Source organism: Desmodus rotundus, chromosome 2 (assembly GCF_022682495.2).
Source record: "Desmodus rotundus isolate HL8 chromosome 2, HLdesRot8A.1, whole genome shotgun sequence".
Taxonomy (NCBI): Eukaryota; Metazoa; Chordata; class Mammalia; order Chiroptera; family Phyllostomidae; genus Desmodus; species Desmodus rotundus.
In genome coordinates, this window is record NC_071388.1 from 131,645,455 (window position 1) to 131,661,188 (window position 15,734).

The following is a 15,734-nucleotide window of genomic DNA, read 5'->3' on the forward strand; positions in this document are numbered from 1 at the left end:
AGCTAGGTAAATATTACTTCATTCATTAAATCTGTCTCATAAAGCTGGGCCTGTTTGATAACATAAGGTGATTTGTTGTCAAACCCCGTTCTCCATGGCCATTCTCTATCTGCCCGCATACCAAAGTCACTATTTCCCTCTCCAGAAACTCCAGGATTTAAAATTTTTTAATATATTTCAAGGAACTCTGCCATGTAATGTTTGAGGAGTGAATTAATACTTGAATTATATATTGCAGGTATCAATAATTCAGTAAAACATTTTGCAGTCATAATATTTACACTGTTGCTGCTAAAAGTATGGAAACGTTTTAGGAATAATCTTGGTTCCAAACCAGACCTATACTGGAATCTTCATTTTAATAATCTTAAGTTTATTTGAATGCACTTTAAAGTTTGAGAAACACTTTTTTTATGCAACCCATATCCCCAAAATAAGATCAACACATTTAAAATACACTAAAAATGTTAATGATTTTCTAATTAAAAAAAAACAAAAAAACAAAACTTTGGGGAAAAAGGTAGCAGATATATGAGGACATTCATTTTTATACAGATCAAGTCCTGATAAGATGGCATGTTGCTGAGGGAAGAACTTGGGCCATTGTGTCTCAGGAATGTGCTTTGATTTCCGACCTCAAATTAGCTAATCTTTCATCACATCAACTACTTCACTGGCAAATTACAATAATAATAATAGCTACTTTGGTGATAATTATGTTAAATGCAAAATAAAACCGTTAATCATCCACTGAAGGGCAGCTATTATTAAAAAACTTTTATGAAGCAGCTGAAACATACAAAGTATTGTTATAAAAACTTGTACATTTTTGGAGGGCCAGAATAAACCCAGTTTGTCACTGTCCCTGGTCCTGAATGAGTAGTCCTTGGGAAGGCAATATATTTCAAGCTTTTGTCACTTAAAAACTGTTGTGTTAGACTTGCCTTGCATAACACCTCAAGTACCCTCAGCCACACCTGGCTCTAGAACTCATGACCAATTTATTTTTTCCAGTTAACGTGGTGAATATTCATGTGGGCACAGTGCCCTTCCTTTAGGCCTGTGCCTGGAGCCTCTGGCCACTGCCTAAGATGATGGGAACTTAATGACTCCTGAATCAAATTGTGACCGACAGACAAGGGCCAACAGAAGTATTTGTCTCCTTTCCTTGCCACTGTTTGCCTTGAACAGCCCTAAAGTGTAATTGCAGTGGCCTCTCTGAAGATATCTCAGGAGTTAAAGCAATCCACTGAAATTGATAAAGAGAAGTTGCTAGCTACGTAGCATGCTTCTTCATACAGTCTCTCCCTTCGACCATCAATGAGATTCAAGAAAACACAATGGGACAGCTGATGGTGATTGGGAGAACCAGTGAGGTCCCAACATGCCTACTTTGAAGGGACTGAGGTGTCATTGTCCTATGTACAATATTGTATCTTGTATCTTGTATCTCTTGTATCTTCTTCAATAAATGTCTGTATTTTTCATAGTGTGTGACTGGATACTTTCTGGACAGACCTGGTATTGATCATACCCTGTGTAAACTCTTATTTATGTTTATAATATAATAGTAAATCCCAACTTTGAATATGCACAAAAATAAACTGGGAGCTTTAAAATTGAAACTCATGCCTTAGTCAGGAATATTGATTTAAATTGCTCTTGGGTGGGGCTCAGGCGTCATCAACATTAAGAAAAAACTCCCCAGGAGATTCTAATCTGCATTTGGTATTGAGAAAGCATTCTACATCTTCAAATATATTGTTGCCAAACTAAAACAAGTAAGTTCTTTTTCCTGCCCAAGGCAACATTTCTGGGATATTTATTTTTCATTCGACTACCAGGCCCTTTAATGTCTCTACCACCATTCAGCACCCCTAGAGGTAGAATATCTGGCCAGTTGATTAGGCCCAGCTTTCTGATTCTGCCCATAGAACCAGGTGATGTGATTTGACCCCCTTTCCTCACTGTGCTCAGCTCCATCTCCAAATCCTGGAAGTAAACAACGGGATACTTTAGTTCTCCATGTCTGGAATTATCATTTTGGCAGGTAAACAACTGATTATACAAATTTGCAGCTGCTACATTAGTGGTCATAGGGTTATATTTGAATCTTGGTGGAAACATTAGCCCCGATCTTTAGGACTGCTCGTTTTTGACAGGTCTTCCTTTCATGAATGTATCTATTCAGTTTTACTTGCAATATATAACATCAGTTAACATTATTCACATTTACCTCCACTTTGACTTATTATTTTTTGATCTTTAATAATCATGCAGTAACTCTGCTCATGTATCTCACTAACTTCATTTATTTTTAAATATCAACTTTTCCTTTTAATATTTTAAACACCTAATTAATATTATTGAATCTATTTTATAAATTAGTGGCTAACCATATTTCTTTTGGTGATTTGTTAGTATGTGCTAGTAGATATTATTCAGCATTTTGATTTTCACTAGCTTTTATATGCTCTCAAAACTACTTATCTAAATAAACTATCTTGTTACAGTAGCCTTTTAAATATTAGGACCATAGAAACATCTTTTTTCCTGTTAAACAGGTTTGTTCCCCTCAACTAAATAAAAATATTCTATAAATAGGTTGTCCCTAATATCTAGGCTGCTGGAAAGTTCAGGAATAAACTTATTCTTTTGTTATTTAGAGATGTACTGTACATGAGCTTTTATTGTAAACCAGTTAAATCATTTTTACATAGCTTAAATAATAACTAATCAATTTGAATCCATTTTCTGGCATCTACATGTGTTCAAGTGTCAAACATGAAAGAACATTCTAGATATTGTCTGAAACTTAAATTCACATTGGTTTCTGTTCATGTGAAACTAATAAGAAATACAATACAATCAGTGACAGAACAATACAAAAACCAATCAGGAATTCAGAGAAGATAAAAATTCATGTAAGGAGATTCAGGATTTCCTGAGTTTAAATGTGAGACTTCATAAGCAAAACTGATTTGAAACGCACGTGCTACCTTGTGTTTGCGAGCGTGTGTGCGCGCAGTGCGTGAGGGTACGTGTTGTGTGCAGAATGGCTTTCCTTACCTATCTGCTCTTTTCATCTTTGGATATAAACTTCTACAATGAGTCTTGGGGGGCAGGTGGTGGCTGGTCTTTTGGAAATTCTGGCTGATTCTAAAAAATTGAAAGCTTCCAAGAAATATTAAATCAATCTATCAGTATCAGTATCACATTCTGAAAGGACACCAGTTATTTTCTGGGTGAGTACACCAGTTGCCCTGGATGCTGACCGTTATTCTTCTCCAGGAACACTTCTCTCTTGAGAGCCCAGCATCCGTAACACTTTAATTTGCACGACTAACCAAGCTGAACCATCACTGAAATGTATGTGGACTTAAATCAAAGAGATTGTGTTAGAAATAAACAGCATCAACACTACTGCAATAGCGTTCTTATCTCAGCAAATAGGAATATCAGTTGTACAGACTCCAGAAAGTTACCTTGAATCACTGAGGCCTTCAAAATCACTAAGCTTTAATTCAGTCTTTTTTTTTTTTTAACTGCTGTTTTCTTTTTAGTTTTATTCAGAGAAAAAATCTTATAATTTCTTTTTTAATTTACCCATCCATTTACATTTACTCATTGCTACAGAAAGTATTTGCTGAATGCTGCAGTGGATGGGACTATGGACTACTTGATGTTGAAGATACAAAGATAAAAAACAAATTCTGTTACTTTACATGTTAGTAATTCTATAGAAGAGATGGTGAGGTAATTTATGATTTCTTCTAGTTAATATAATGTATGTTTATACAAATGTATATGTGTGTAGTAAATGTGGTTACAAAATTTTTAGTTTGGTTTATTTTTAAACTTTCTTTATTTAAGGGTAGTTTTATAAGATTTAGCATTTGTTACTAAATAGTGCCAGGTATCAGGTTGCATATAATAGCTATTTTAACTTCTGAAAATGCCCACTAATAGACAGAAACTACTAGTCCTAATTTACATTTAAAAAACAACTAAGACATGGAAAGATTTTTTTAAATGGCCCAAGTTTATTAAACATTGAGGTATGTTCAGAAAGTATCCAGTCATGTACTATGAAAAATACAGACATTTACTGACGAAGATACAAGATACGAGAAACATTGTACATAGAACAATGACACCTTAGTCCCCTTCAAAGTAGGCACCTTGGGACCTCACACAGTTCCCCCAATCACCATCAACTGTCTTGTCATATTTCCTTCAATCTCATTGATGGTCTGAAATCTCTTCCCTTTCAAAAGTGATTTTAGTTTTGGGAAAAGCCAAAAGTCACAGGGCACCAAATCTGAGCTGTAGTGGGGTCGAGTTACCTGGGTGATTTGATGTTTCTCCAAACAACTCTGTAGGAGATGTGATGCATGAGTGGGTGTGTTGTTGTGATGAAGCTGTCAATCCCCAGTTGCCTATAGCTGCGGCCTTTAGAATCATCTGAGTGGTTTCCACAGAGGAATGTTCAAGCTTAGTGTAGAATTTAATGCAGATTTGTTGCTCTGCCTACACAGCGATTTTGAATGTGATGGCCACACAGTGCACATGATCATTCAATGGGACCTACCGCCCGTGCTGACTAATACAGTAAAGTTGTCATTGTTCACGCATGCATATTTTAGTCAACTCTCCTTGGCTGGCATGTTACATTGAGGCCGTGCAAACTGTTCTGGTTATATTAACAATGCTGGACTTTTTCTGGACAGACCTCATATGTGAAGAACTCAAGTTTCAATTTCATGCTTATCTGCACAACCTAACCTTGTTCATTTCTGCCACATCATACCGCTCTTGAAAACAGAATGTTCTGGTCTGCTGCTAAGAATGTGTACGTGATTAAAATAACAAAGGTGTGGCATTATCATATTCAGCATACTAATGTATAAAAATATGGGCCCAGGGTCTGCTGTAGTTCAGTTTCACATAACCTATGGTAGAGTGATAGAAGGTTAGATTTGGAAGGTAATTTTAAGCCTAAATCAAAATGTGGAAATTGCATTTCAAAAATATTAAATTAATTCCTGAAAATCATGCATCTCTTGTCTCCAAAGTCAGAAATTAAAACAATTTTATTTCACACCAATCTCATATTACTTTTACTTCTGTTTTATTCTCACTCAGGCCCCTGTACTTAACATTGTCATGCTGGAATATAAACTTTATTGTATTCACTCTGTTATAACATGTATACATCATAGCTACAGATGATAAAATGTAGACAATACAGTCCACCACCTTATTTCCACAATCTTTATTTCTCTTAGATAGAAGATAATTGTTACAATGTTTTGGGCTCTAGTAAATCAAGTCACATTATGACAGGTGCGCACTGGAAGCAGTCACCTCCCTTCTCTGAGTTTTAGAAACATTTTGTGGTCCTTTTGTTTGATTGCAAGGGGTAGGGACGGTGTTTGGCTAGGAAATTAAGAAGTCGGGAACCAAGCATTTAGAAGTCCTGCAATGCACAGAGCAGCTGTGTGTCATGAACTGTCTGAGACTCAGCCTCAGTTTCAAGTGTCCTACAAGAGAGTCACAAATGTAAAACCTATTTATAATGATCTAAATCTAGAGATTAATTCATATATACGCACAGGAATATTGTTCTACATAGATTTACTATACAGTTCTTATTTTTCAGGGAATGAAACTTCTACATAAGTTGAGGAATAACTTATTTTGTTGAGAACATTATGAAGAACTTATTACTAGTTTTGGTAACCACATCACCCCAGACAGCACTACTGTCAGCGTGTGACTATCCAGTACGGCACGCCTGACGTGAGCCTGCCTCCGGAGCTATCCCACGTGTGATGAGTCTGTGCACAAGAGAAGGCACTGGATTAATTCCTAATGTTCTCTCCCAAATTGCTGTGCCTTTACATATTGGTATATATCCAATTTTTATTATAAATTATTTTATATATTTATTTTTATTATAATTTGGGTATTAAATTGAATTTTGAAAATTTATAAAGATAGATGTAATGACATTTTCATTTTAGAATAAGAATGAGGATATGACACAATTTTTTATTGAATGAAGGGGACATTAGCTCTAATAGAGTTGGGAACTATAATTGGCATTAGATATTAGACATAGAACATTAGACATTAATGTAGCCTTTCTGTGCTTCAGTTTCCTAATCTGTGACATAATATTGGATTACTACAGTTAATGGTGCAAAAATTCTGGTTCAATCAAATTTTAGGGCCTGCTCATGTTGATGTTGATTTTTTCATAAGATTTTATTTTTGGACAGAGGGCAAGGGAGGGAGAAAGAGAGGGAGAGATACATCAATATGTGGTTTGCCTCTCACGTGCTCCCCCACTGGGGACCTGGCCCGCAACCCAGGCATGTGTCCTGACTGGGAATTGAACTGGCGACCTTTTGGTTCGCAGGCCAGCACTTAATCAACAGAGCCAGGACTGATGTTGATTTTTAAATTTAAAAAAATTGCATTGTTAAATTCAAGTGTTTTTAGAAACTTTGGATAAAGTTTCTAAAAGAATGTCAGAAGTAAGAAATATCAGCAATTGCAATTTCTAGGAACATAAACAGCATCTCTTTTGGAAAACTTTTCTGTCATTAGGGTAGCAGATTCCTTCCAAGAAATGATTAACACTCACAGGGTAACTGCAGAGAGAAAGGCTATGACCACTCTGTCTTCACCCCTGTCAACATGCTGTCGTTACAGCCATTGGAACAACAGCAATGACACACACAGAACAGAAATAAAAATAAAACAGAATGAAATTATTGTCTGTTTCCCCCCTAATAAATAGATTACCTCAGAATATTCAACAAATACTCTAAACAAAAAACGCTTTCCTCAATAAATTTATACATTGGGCCTCTACACACATTAATGTAGTAATTAAAATTAGGAAAAAGACCAGACATTTATTATATATTTATTAATACAGGTCAGATTTAGATTATATACAATTGTATGTCATTATGACTTTATTCTAAGATAAAATAGAAAAGTAAAACCAAACAGTTTAACAGAAAAGAACCCTAGGAATAGATTTGTTAAGCTATACTCAGCAGGAACTAAAAAAGAAAAGTAAAATATACTTTTAAAAACACGTTGTTTTATGTTTTTGTTTTTGATATTTGATTTACTTATTAGTGATGGATTCCATAATGCTTCTATAATAAACTAATTGACTTCTAAATAGTATTTCCATTTTTTTCAGATCTCCATAAACACTTAAAGCCCATGACACACAATGTTTAAAAAGGTGGTTTTCTGATAAGAACAAAGCTATGGACTTGTTTCCATTCTGAAGACTTACAGTGTTCATGAGCATATTAAAGTCTTTAAGATGTGATGCAGTAAGTATGCCTCCCAGACTTTATTCCAGCCATAGTCTCAACAACGTGCTCAAATACAATTTAACTCCTCTGGATGGTCAAATGAAGACACACTGTACACACACACTTTGGGACACAATAGCATTGTACTGAGTTTATGGGCTCACAATACCTACCTTCACAAAACCTGTCCAAACTTTATCACGTAATTTATATATAAATTGCTTCCTTTTCATTGAAGGTACATTCTGAAATGTTTCAGCTTGTAATGTCTAGCTTCTTTCCAATCTGTCAACTCCCCTGGGCATATTTGATCTTTCTATTCCTAGAATTGTTCTCTACTACTCTCTGCTTCATCAAAAGTGTAAAATATATAACTACAAAAACAAACTGCTCTTTTCTGTAATTATTCATTCTCTGGATATTCCTTTACATTGCATTACTACAGTAATTTATAAGTTGAACAATAGTTTACATTTCTTCTTATATTTCATAGTACTCAAGGTTTTTCATGGAATATTTAAGCTTTTGAAACTATACATTTTACTTCCTAAATATCATTTTTTAACTTTGTAATTTTTACAGTGCCTTGTAGAATACATTCCCAAATGGAAAAATAAAAAAAAATGAATAAAAATTAATTATGTTGGTTCACCGACCTATTTGAAAATATATATGGATTAAATAGATAAAATCACTTTAGTATGGTTGTCCAAGGTGAACAAAATAGGATGGAGGAATGAGAATAATAGGACACACACACACAGGCTTCAAACAGATAAATAAACTGAAGATTAGAATTAACTCAACTGGATCCATGTGAATTTTTCAGATGAGAGCCTTTTACTGTCTATGAGAAATTAGAAAAAAATGTTATCCAAAATGCATTCTATGATTTCCAACTCTTCAACTCAACTGGACAGGCACAAATCAAATTAAGAATTGATATTGGACACTCTTTTGTACATACAAGTTAATTAAAAAGGCATTAATATGAAGTGCAAAGTCCTAAATATATAGGACAATATTAGTAAGATTGGTCCACTTCTCAATAGTCATCAGATAACAATTCCTACAATATTTTTCTTATTTCCAGAATATTTTATCAGAATAAATGGTATTTTTTATTCCAAGAGAAATTTCTTCCTTTTGTATCTTTAATCATAAGTCAGATTTCATCTTTAATCTTTCCTAAAGATAACAAAAGTTGACCTATCTTCTCAATTGCATTCTCAAAAATTCTCTGGTTATCTTAGTAATGGATTATAGAAACAACTGATTGATCACTAAAATAGGCAAATGAAAGTATAGTAAGTATTCAGAAATTCAGATCAATTAAAACTGAAAGTCAGGAACAAATATAACTTGTGTTCCAGTGGTCAAATCATGACTGAAGTACAGGAAACAGTGGGTGATCCAGAGTATATGGGTTAGTGGGTAATGCACGGTACCGACAACTGAGAACAGCATCCACGGAATCCGGACCACTAGCCAATGGTGAGATGACAACTTGGAACCCACAAACTTGCCTTTATCCAATAAACGTAATAAAGACAGAGAACACAAGATGGAAGAGAACAGAAGTTGAGTTTTGCATGCTACTTAAAGATAGGTTATATCCACCCATGAAAGAAATGTCAGTGTTTACTTTGCATTTTTTAATTAAAATGATCAGCTCTATCTGCACCAATGATTTTCAACCTTTCTCATCACATAGCACAGATAAAGTAATTACTGAAAGTCCGTGGCACACACACACAACATAATTTTATCCTCTCTGACAAAAAACAGTATAATTTTGATTCATTCATAACAGATGGCTATTACCGTATCAACTGTTGTCATTGTTTTATTTGACAGCCTAAGAGAAAAGAGGTCAGTGCCCCTGACTAAATAGACAGGTGTTGTATGTTTAAAAAATTCTTGCAGCGCACAGTTGAAAATCTCTGATGTATGCCAAACAGGATCATCTAACAGCAATTTTCTTAGACCATGCTATTATTAAAGGGAATAAAAACATAGAGAACCCCCCTTTTTTATAAAGGTTAACTCTACTCCTAAATCCATGTAATATCTATAGGAAAATGAGATCAAATTGTTTCTTTAATTTCACAGAAGACTTGTATCATACCTTTTGTGTAAAAAAAGTATTGTATATAGTAAATTAACTCAATAAAAGTAGGTGCTGTCCACCATGAAAAAGATAATTTTCTCCCAGTATTTGAAGCACTGTCTCAGTGAGAGACAAAAAAAAAAATGTTAATTTGTCCCAGTTTATTCAGAAGCTTGTAATGAGATCTAAAGACACAATTCATAGGGAAATAGATGTTGTTTAAAAAATCATGCTTAAACTAGAATAAGTTGTCTTATGAAGTACCTCAAGTGAAATAAAAAATAAAACATTCAGATTGTGATTAAAGAATTGTCTCAAAATGTTAGGGGAAAACTGTCCTTTGTTACATATAAACACAAATAACAGCTATTTCAACACAAACAATGTTCTAAATTTTGCAAAAATGAGTAGAGGTTATTGTGCATTTAAAGAGGAAAAGTATCTTCTGTTTGAATTCAAAGGTTATATTCAAGATAGAATTATTATTGTTTATCCTCAATCTGTCTGTATTATTTAAGGCCATAAATTCATACACAGGGTGCTTTTTACTAAATGGGACTTTTTTTGAGCAGTGTTATCAGTTTGATGTGCTAGTATATAGATTTGCCTTGGACCTCAACAGTCTTTATACCCAGCAGAAAGAAAGAAAGAAAGGAGAAAGAAAGAAAGAAAAAAGAAAGAAAAAAGAAAGAACAACCAGCCACAATGCAGTATTCATTGAGATCAGACTACCTCTACTTAAATTACAGGAAAACATTGTTCAATTCATCTTCAAGTATGGAATCTGTTACATAGATGTGAAAAACACTCTCTTGAAAGAAAGGGTTATGAGAAAGTAATGTTATTTGGAGGCTTTCATTGCTTTATTTGAGAAAGGACTGGTGGAATGCATAATTTTGTAAATGACCTATTAAACCTTTTTGCATTGGCCTAAAGTTTTAATTTTCTTTATAATAATAATTTTTAAGAAACTAAGGTAGATGTAATAATAGAAAATACTTAACTGTCTGAATCTGGTTTACCTCACATGAATTAAAAGAGAGAAGACACAAATGAAAACAGTGTTATATCAAGATTTTATATTTAAAGAACACATTTTTTCTTATCTGAGGTCTTCACATAACAGAGGAATTTCTAAGTTATTCAGTTTGCTCTTCATTAAAGAAAAATTGTATCTACTTGATTAGAGCATAACTGTACAGAATTTTTGTTTTTCAAAGGCAGAAAGAAACAGAGCTACTAGATACTATACAACCTTGAAATCTTCATTGAATTATAGTCATATGGTCTCTGTAGTCAAACTATGTATATGCATCCTAATTAAAAGCCCGATTATTGGGCAGAGGAACTTGACCACACTTGGTAATATTCATGTAAGCAATCAACACCCAAAGTAAGGCTTGAATTCAGTATTCCACTAAAAGTATAATTTTAAAAGATTATATAAACATCTAACTTCCTAATGTAATTATTTTGTAATCTTATCTTTAACAAAATTAATTACATAAATTTAATAAATATTAATTTCCAATTTGTGTAATAAGTAAACATTTATTTTTTCCTAATTACATGATTTTTCATTTCATAAGTGGAACAAAATAAGGGGAACAAAATACGAAGGTAAAAGAAATACTCAAAGCAATAGGAAAATCCTCATGTGACACAAGCCATGGAAGTGGTGTTATGTCGAAACATTTGGAGAAACACTATAAATAGTTTTAGAGAAAAGGTGGTGAAAATGTTCTTGCAAAGATGGTGGAGTAAAATGCTGATCTTTGTCTTTTGGCGGACTCCAAATAATTAACTTGTCTCAGCATGATAGAGAGGGGATATGTAAGGAGTACTTTTAAGAACATGCTTGGGGTGGGGTGGAGGGATGGGGAGAAAAGGCAGACAACTGTAATTGAATAACAATAAAAATTTAAAAAAAGAATATGCAGAGGTTCTACATGTTTATTAGAACACTGTTATAAAGGGGCAATATGTCACCCAGAGCTGGATCTTGTTTTCTTCGTCAGTCGCTGAGGTTCTTGTAATATGTGTCAAAATAATGTGACCCATGGTGACTAGCTGCAGATCCTACTTTGCAAAGGAGCAAATCTACTTAGTTTATTAAGTAAATCAGTAGAACCCAAGATTCTACTAGGTATATTCTAATATTCAGTAATAAATTAAAATATTCACTTGTGCAAAGGACATATATTGTAATGTTAAAGAAATATGAGTAACAAGAAGACGATCAATTTGTTATTGGTTGCAAGGTTTGTAGAAGTGGCCATACATGCACACTTAGTTGGGTCTGTTTTTCCAAAATGCTTCCAAGGATAAGACAGTTGGGGAAAGGAGACTACCAGTGATGAAATCCGGTTTTGGCTATGTGCTTGGCTTAGGTGCTCCTGGGCACCTAAACTAAACTCTGTGCATCATTTTCTTCATCAGTGACATAGAAATCATCATAAAAATACCTGCCACTAAGGATGCTATGAAAATAAAATGAAATATGAAGTGCTTAGTACAGTATCTAGAGCACCTAGTCAATGACTGTTAGCAAGTATGATTAGTAAGTAGAAGTCTTAAAAAATAAGAATAGTGAGTAAAGTCTCTAACACAGTGAATAAAATATATAAATAAAAATTTTCAAAAATGTTTAAAATTAAAAAAAAAGATTGTTCTTTTAACAAAAATAGTACCTTTATTTTCCTTTAGAATACATATGGTGATAAAAATGAGGAAATCTAGAGGCATTAAGAATGTAATAAACTTAAAAATAATTTCCCAATTTTAAGGTCTAAGCTGATTTAATTTTCTTGATGGTAAGGCTGACTTATTGGAGAAGTAGGAGAAAAAGATTATGCAGTTCTAAGTTCGAAGTAAAGTTGGTAAATGTCCTATGGGGAAATAAAATCATAGCCTTTGAAGTAATGTTCTCTCCTTGACATTTGCATCTTTGTAGTACAGAAATGTGTCTAGGTTTATTGAAATATAATTGACATATAACACTCTGTAAGTTTAAAGTGCACAGCACAACAATTTTAAAAGAGTATATACTGCAAAATGTGGATAGACTGCACGTCAGACAGTTTTCATTTTCTTTTGGTGGTGAGAACTTTTAAAATATAATCTTTTAGCAACTTCAAATATACACTACAGTACTGTTAACTATAGCCAGCCAGAAGTATCCTGCTTTAGACAAGGATGCAAAATGGATTAGAATTATAACTAGGCTTATTTTTTAACATTAAAAATCCTTTAAATTATGTTAGAGATAACCAATTACTGGACCCCCTATGGTAGGCATAATTGCCACACCTAAGAATAGATGGAGGGGGAAAAGAAAAGCAGGTAAATAAAAATAAGTTGAAGTGATGACACCATAAAAGTCCTAGAAGAGAACATATGCAGGGAAATCTCAGATATTCCACACAGCAATATGTTCACTGATATGTCCCCTAGAGCAAGGGACATAAAGGAAAGAGTAAACAAATGGGACTTCATCAAAATAAAAAGCTTCCGCACAGCTAAAGAAAACAGCATTAAAATGAAAAGAGAAACAACTATATGGGAAAACATATTTGCCAATAATACCTTGGACAAGGGTTTGTTCTCCAAAATATATAAAGAACTCACACGAGTGCACTCCTGGAAGACAAACAACCCAATTAAAAAATGGGCAAAGGACTTGAACAGACCCTTCTCCAAGGAAGACATACAGAGGGCCCAGAGACATATGAAAAGATGCTCAGCATCATTAGTCATCAAGAGAGATGAAAGTTAAAACCACAATGAGATACCACTTCACACTGGTGAGAATGGCCGTTATAAGCAACTCAACAATCAGCAAGTGTTGGAGAATATGTGGAGAAAAGGGAACCCTAGTGCACTATTGGTGGGAATGCAGACTGGTGCAGCCACTGTGGAAAACAGTATGGAATTTCTCAGAAAACTAAAAATGGAACTGCCTTTTGACCTGGCAATTCCACTGCTGGGATATACCCTAAGAACCCTGAAACACCAATTCAAAAGGACCTATGCACCCCAATGTTCATAGCAGCACAATTTACAATAGCCAAGTGCTGGAAGCAACCTAAGTACCCATCAGTACATGAATGGATCAAAAAACTATGGTACATTTACCCAATGGAATTCTATGCAGCAGAGAGAAAGGAGATCCTACCCTTTGCAACAGCATGGATGGAACTGGAGAATATTATGCTAAATGAAATAAGCCAGGCAGTAAAAGACAAATACCGTATGATCTCACCTATAAGTGGAACCTAATCAACAAAACAAACAAGCAAGCAAAATATAACCAGAGACATTGAAATTAAGAACAAATGACAGTAACCAGAGGGGAGGTAGGAGGGGATAATGGGGGGAAAGGGATAGGGTTTTCAGGAATATGTATGAAGGACACATAGACAAAACCAAAGGAGGGTAGGATCAGGGGTAGGAGGTAGGGATGGCTGGAATAGGGGGAAGTGGTGGGGGGAAATGGAGACAACTGTACTTGAACAATAAAAAATGTGAAAAAATTAAAAAAAAAGTCAAGAATATACAATGGGGAAGGACAGGCTCCTTAATAAAATGTTCTCTTTACAGGAATGAAATATAATAATGTAACCTCCCCCCAAAAATAAGTTGAACTGGATATGGGCTTGTTGTGAGGAGCCATTGAAGCCTCACCTTTATCAGGATATACTAGAAAATAATACCATACCACACCCAGGATAATGATTACCTGATTGTCTTTTCAAAAGTATTATTCACTAGCTTCATTTAGAACTTCTTTACTTATTTTCAGACACATACTTTCACATTATGTCCTCATAACAACCCTGAAATGTAGGTACTTGCATGTTGGAAAACTAAAATTTATAAACATTAAATTATTTGCATAAGGTTACATGATCTTTAATTAGAAAAGACAGACCAAGAATTTAGATAGAAGTATTGGATTAAAGTAATGGCTTTTAGTACAAACTAAACTTCTCAGGTCTTAGCCTATTGTTACAATGTTCCTTCAGCATACAACGTCCTCTGTCAGCACTACTCACAGTTCTCTCTCCACATTAAGGAGAAGCCTGCACTGTAATGTAAATGAATGCACTTCCTCCTTCTTCAAGAACTCACACACACGCACGCACACACACACACACCTATGTATCTATGTATCTATCCATATGTATACATACATTTATTTAGTTGCCCTAGGATAAATATCTATATATCCCTAGGTAACATAATAAGCATATATGTATAAGTATATTATATATTATATATAGATCATATATGTATATATGTATAGATTTATAGTCCATTGAATTAAACAGTGTGTTTAAAGATGTAGATTAAGTGTTAGCAAACTATGACCTGTTGGTTGGTTGTCTGTTTCTGTATATGAAGTGTTATTCAAATACTGACATACTTATTCATTTACGTATTCCGCGTGTCTGCTCCAGCACTATGAGGCACTGTATAGTCGTGATAGAGAAAATACGGCCCATGAAGCTTCACATATATACCACCTGGCCCTTCAAGAAATACAGTGGAGGAGGGAAGAGCCTCTGCGTCATTTTGTCCTTCAGCATGCACTGGGGTGGGGCGCCAGGGTAAAGATTTCCCCCGTGGTGCATCTACCCAGACTTACTCTCCTGAACTCTGAGTTTTTCAGTTGCTAAGGGCTACTGGCTTCTTAAGAGAAGGGGAGAGCACTGGACTTTTACCATTCTACTGACCCAATACCTACTGTAAGGGCTCCTCCAGGCATCATCAAGAATCTTCCACTAACATTTCATTTGGACTCAGAGAAAGGAGGCAGAGAATGGGCCTAACCGTGAAAGGCATCCTATTGTTCCCTTTTCAAAGCTTACATTGCTTTGAGGATCCAAACACAGAGAGAAGATCATTTCATTCTTTCCTAATGTTCTTTCCACCTAGGGTAAATGACCAACTTTATTTCCCACTTCAAAAAATATATAAATAACAATGAAGCTTATGCAAATCACTCTAACAATTCCATTAATTAGCAATTCAACTAATAACTAGGAAAAAATCAGTTATTCTTTCTAGAGATAAAGTTTGTGTGAGTCAAACTGTCTCCATGGTGGCAAATGCACTTGAAAGTTTTCAATTTATCCAGTTTTCTTTTTTACTGAATATATTATCTAATCGAATTGGTTCAAACATCCTCTTTTGACTTTCTTTCATATGAATATTGTAGGAAAAAATAAAGCGTGTATTTTTCAAATGCATCATGTTCACATGTATATTCAAGAAAT

The 15,734-nt window shown here is 34.4% G+C and overlaps 1 protein-coding gene across 1 annotated transcript in view; it reads right to left on the reverse strand.

Moving 5' to 3' along the window:
* LRP1B (LDL receptor related protein 1B) overlaps positions 1-15,734 on the reverse strand; it is a 1,720,016-nt gene that overhangs the window by 299,752 nt on the left and 1,404,530 nt on the right. The gene's annotated exons all lie outside the window — the stretch shown is intronic.